The sequence below is a fragment of the Beta vulgaris genome, chromosome 5 (assembly GCF_026745355.1).
Source record: "Beta vulgaris subsp. vulgaris cultivar EL10 chromosome 5, EL10.2, whole genome shotgun sequence".
NCBI lineage: Eukaryota > Viridiplantae > Streptophyta > Magnoliopsida > Caryophyllales > Amaranthaceae > Beta > Beta vulgaris.
This window is the reverse complement of record NC_079206.1, coordinates 41,718,179-41,723,549: the sequence shown is the minus strand read 5'-3', so window position 1 is coordinate 41,723,549 and position 5,371 is coordinate 41,718,179. Positions and strand designations below refer to the sequence as shown.

Below are 5,371 nucleotides of genomic sequence, written 5' to 3'. Positions count from 1 at the left end.
TTTCTTGTGCAAGTCATTGAACATATCACAATCTACTCTACTTGGTGCGATATTTACGGTTCTTGAAATCGGTATATCCAACTCATACAATCGGATGAAATTTTGGAGTGTGAATTCAGAAACCATAATAGCCAATTGATATGGGACATCCATGCTTGGCATGTTTGACAATATTTTCCATCTCTTTTTAAGGGTTCCAAAACATCTTTCAATTGTAGTACGAAGAGATGTGTGAAGTTTCATAGTTGTTTGTATATCTTATTTTATTATATATGAAAAAAAATGAGTTGAGTCTGCGACTTCTCAAGTATGAAACATTTTTTTAAGGGAAAGTATGAAACATTTTAGAAGTGCTCTTATAGATTAATGACTTGGGTTATAGAATTATTTTTAATTATTATTATTATTATTATGATTATAATTATTTTTGTTGTTATTATTATAATGATAATAATAATTATTATTATTTATAAAAATTGTGTAAAAGTTGTGATAGAAATAAAATGATAATAATAGTAATACTATAAAAAAGATCTCATAATGTATTGCATAATAATGAATTACAAAGTAATAATAATATAATAATAATATATTTTATAAAAGATAAGATCTTGTAATTCAGATTAGATCAGATCAGAAAAAATAAGTTCAGATTAGAAAAAATAAGTTCAGATCAGAAAAAATAAATCCAGATCATTTCAAATAAGTTCAGATCAGAAAATTTTAGGTAAACTAAACATAGCCTTACAGTTTGTTTGGTATTTTTTTTAGTAAAGAAAGGGAAAAGAAAGGAAGAGAAAGGAAAAGAAAGGAAAAGAAGAGAAAAGAAGGTAGTTGTAGTTTTCAATGTTTGGTATAATTGGTGGATTTAAGAGGAATCACATATTTGGTTGTCATTGGTAAAGAAAAGGAAAGGAAGGAAATGAAGAAAACATAGGTAAAAAGCTTGTTAGCTTTATTTTGTATCAAATTCCTCCGATTTTGGAAGGAAAGGAAAGCAATGATTTAAGAGTATTTTTTTCTTTCACTTCCTCTCTAGGGATGGCAATCCAGTCCGGATCCGACCCTAGTCCGCTCTGATCCGAAGGAAAAAATTCGAGTCAACTCCGACAAAAAAGTAACGGTTTTTTCACCAAATACCTCTGACAAAAAATTTATTCACCAAATACCCCAACTTTTTTCAAAATTCACCATATACCCATGACTTTTAACAAAATTCACTAGATACCCCAAAAGTTGACGGACGTTAGTCTCCATTAGTGTTTATTTACAAGTTTGCCCTAAGTCAACCTAATTTAACTAACCCTAACCCACCACCCCACCTCTTCCCCCACCACCCACCCACCACCCCTCCCACCCCACCTCTTGTAATATCCCAAATTTTTGTAACTATTTTATAAAATTTATTTTGTTATAATAAGATTTTATTCTGAAAAATAAAGTAAAATCATAATAAATCAGATTTTTTTTATGAAACTGTTTTTATTTATTAAATCAGATTTTTATCTTTTAGAAAAAAAAAAAATTTCGAAATCAGATTTTTTTAAAAAATCAGATTTTTTTTTCGTTCAAAATAGAAAGATGGAGAGAAAAGAAAATTCTGAAATTTTTTTTTTAAATACTTATCTTTTAGTGAAACCCTAAATTTACATACATATATATATATCCCCATACACCCAAAAAAATTCTCACGTAATTCACTTTCTTCATCTTTTTGGTAAGTTCTAAATTTCAGATCTAAAATCACCATTGTTGTGTTTCGAAGGTTTCAACAGAAAAAAAAAACTTTCAAAACCCGATGACTTGGCCGGAATCCGGCGTCAGTCTTCTTCTCCCTTCTTCTTCTTTCTTCTTTCTTCTTTCTTCTTCTTTCCTCTCTTCCTTCTGGTTTTTTTGTCTGATGCGTGCAGTAGCTATATAGAAAAAAAAATGGAACTTTAGTTCCTTATGAAATTCAACTATTGGTTTTAAAAAGAGAAACAAAAAAAGAAAAAGAAAAAAGAGGATGCTATAATAGTGCAGCAAGTCACGTGAGTTGTGACTTTGCTGTCACTCATTATGCAAAATTGTGATTTTTGTTGGGTAAATTCCTTTGGCAGATTCACGGTTTTTTTTTTGGTAAACTTTTTTTAAAATTTTCTTCCTTCTTTTGTTTTCAAAATTGTTTATTATTAGTTTTGTAAACTTTGGTTAATTATTTTTCGGGATATTATATTAATTGACTAACTTTAGGTAATATTATTTGTTGTAGACGGAAACTTCGTAGGAGGCGAATTTTAGTTGATATTGCTATATCTGGGAAGCGTTTGAGGTAATTCACAATGTCCATCAACAACTAGAATCCCGTTAGGAATTGTATGTACTATGTTTAATACATGTGATTATATGATTCTATGTTTATATTAGATGTATATATGTGGCATAAATAGTATTAGTATGTGTTATGACTAAAATTATTATTATTATTATTATATTTATAGTACCTATTATTCTTACGTATAATATACATATGTATCTACAAGTGTATTGTTATTACTTTTGGAATGTAGTGTACATATGTAATCACCATGTTTAAGAAAATTATATTAACGTTGGTAATGTAACTTAATGGGTAAAATTAGTGAGTTAATGATGTTTCGAACTGTATAAGTTGATATATATTGTGACTTTATGAGGCTCTAATGATGGATATATTGGTTACTATGAATTATGGACGTTGATTATTATAATTTTATTAAGTGGCTAAGTTGTGAAAATATTATTTGAACTAAAGACGTTCATGTTAATGTTAATGTGATTTTTTGATGTGCCATAACTATTAAAATATATTAATCACGTAAAGTGGAAATAATATTGAGGGAATAATCCTGTGGACTTGGATCCTCCATAGGTGATGAACAGTACTTGATTTTATTCTGTTACAACTCTTTATTGTCTTCCTCCTAATACTATTGGTGCGCATTGCGGATACCATTAGATTAGTGAGGGGTGTGCACACTAGGGACGCTCTGCAAAACGATATTGGCCATTGCTCTTAATTTATTGGGTGACGACCCATGTTGAAGTAGGTGGTTACTGGGATTAGTCCCGGCCTACTGACGTTCAATTCCCCTCTAATAATTAAATTTGATGTTGTGTGAATCATATAAACTTGGAGTATTCAAATTGATTAAGTGTGTTATATACTTGTTTGTATTACGTTATACATGTCTGTTTGTCTGTATTGTATTATATTTGTATGTATGTTATAAAAATTATTTTTAAATATAACTATTATTATTATTATTTTACGGGATGGAGTTGTAATTACTTAGCTTTCGCTAATTTTTGTGTTTTTGTTTTTCTTTGCTCTTTTCCTATTTATATTGTGCAGGTTGGTGAAAGGGACTACGTTGCAGGAATGAGTGAATTTATAGTTTTTAAGTTCACCTAGTTTAATAAACACTACAGTACTGCCATTTGAGATTGTTTAGTTTTGTTTTGGTATAAAGTAGACAACTTAGTTTGGTTTATTTTGATACTTTGGTTTGTGAGTAAAATTTTTATTTCTAATAATTAGCCTTGCATTTATTTTGAACAATAGATGCGGCGGTAACACCCTAAAGGTTTGGTCAGATATTTTAATGAAAAGTGAATATTTTATAAAGTTTTAGAACCAAAGTTTTGGGGTGTTACACCTCTTCCCTCTACCACACCCAGTACCCCCTCGCCCTTTCCCTACCCCCGCAGCCCCCTGCCCTCCCCTTCCCCTGCAATCGCCGCACAACCCCCCTCCCCTCCTCTTCCCTCGCAAACGCCGCCCAACACCCTCCCCTCCTCTCCTCTTCCCCCCACAAACGTTGCCCAACCCCCTTCCCCCGCAAACGCCGCCCAACCCCATCCCCTCCCCTTCCCCCGCAAACGCCGCCTAACCCCCTCTAAAATGAAAAAAAAACGACTGCAAGGGTTTCAAAGGTGCGCGAAGGGACGGGAGGGGAGGGGGGTTGCCTGACGGTTGCAGGGGAAGGGGAGGGGGCTAGGTGACTGCAGGGGAAGGGGAAGGGGAAGGGGAGGGTAGGGGCGTCGCGACTGGCGGGGAAGGGGAGAGGAGGGGGCTGGGTGGTGGGGGCTTGTAGCTGGTGGGACTGGGGTTGTTGGGGGTGGTGGGTTAGGGGAGAGAGAGGGAGGGGGGTTAGGTTAGTTAGGTTTTTAGGATTTTTAGGTTAATTAGAGTTTTTTAGGGTTAATTAATACTAATGACTAATGGAGTTAACCGCCGTTAGTCATTAACGGCATTATTTGTCATTTTTAAAAAAATTTGGGGTTTCTGGTGAATTTTGTTAAAAGTCATGGGTATATGGTGAATTTTGAAAAAAGTTGGGGTATTTGGTGAATAAACTTTTTTGTCAGGGGTATTTGGTGAAAAAACTAAAAAAATAATCTGACTCCGACTCCGTTTAAAAAGTCTGACTCCGAGTTGAAAGAGGGTCGGAGTCGGATCTCATAGAATAATACGACATCCGAATCCAACTCCGACTTTGAGTCAATCAATCCTTTTTTCTTATTTATGTTAATGTATAATTTATGTATAACCTAACTTCGACTTTCAGCCAATTGTATTATATAGGATTTTTCCATTGAAGAAATGACTGTTAAAAATAATAATAATATTTAGATGATTTGTACTATATAAGATTTCCATATGATTATTAGAATAAATTATAATGATTAAATTATTGTATTATAGTGGACTATTCTTTTATAAATAATGGCCAGAAAAATAAGTTTGATCGGGTTCGGAGTCGAATGTTCGGATTTTATGTCGGATCAGATCCGGAGTCGGATGTTCGGGTTTAAAGTCGGGTTGGATTCAGATTTTCGGAGTCGGATTTCGAGGTTGGACTCGGATTTAAAATCCGACTTCTTGTAGGGTCAGAGTCAGAATCGGCCTCGGATTTAAAATCCGACTTCTTGTAGGGTTGGAGTCGGATTATGCATATCCGATCCAAGTCCGACCCGTTGCCATTCCTATTCCTCTCCTTCCCAATCAAACTCCTCTTATTTTCTTTTACCAAATATGAGAAAATTTATTTTTATCTTTTCTTTCTTTTCTTTTCCATTCAAATCCTTCCTACTAAATAAAGCCTTAGGGCCTACTCTATTCGGCATAAAACAGCTGAACTGAACTGAACTGAATTGAATTGAACTGAACTGAATCGAACTGAACTGAAATGAATAGTGATATGTGAGAGTAAAAATATTGTCAAGAGCTGAACTCAATTGAACTGGTATGAGCTAAACTGATCTGACTGAACTGAATTGAACTAAATTGAACTAAACTGAACTGAACTGAAAATAAACTGGGGAGAACAGGCCTTAATCGTGTGGGATC

The 5,371-nt window shown here is 33.8% G+C and overlaps 1 long non-coding RNA gene across 1 annotated transcript; it reads left to right on the top strand.

Moving 5' to 3' along the window:
* Positions 1–1,891: 1,891 nt before the first annotated feature.
* LOC130591512 (uncharacterized) lies at positions 1,892–3,555 on the top strand. The gene is made up of 2 exons (XR_008969266.1): positions 1,892–2,311; positions 3,374–3,555. It is a non-coding gene; the product is annotated as an uncharacterized LOC130591512 (long non-coding RNA).
* Positions 3,556–5,371: the final 1,816 nt, after the last annotated feature.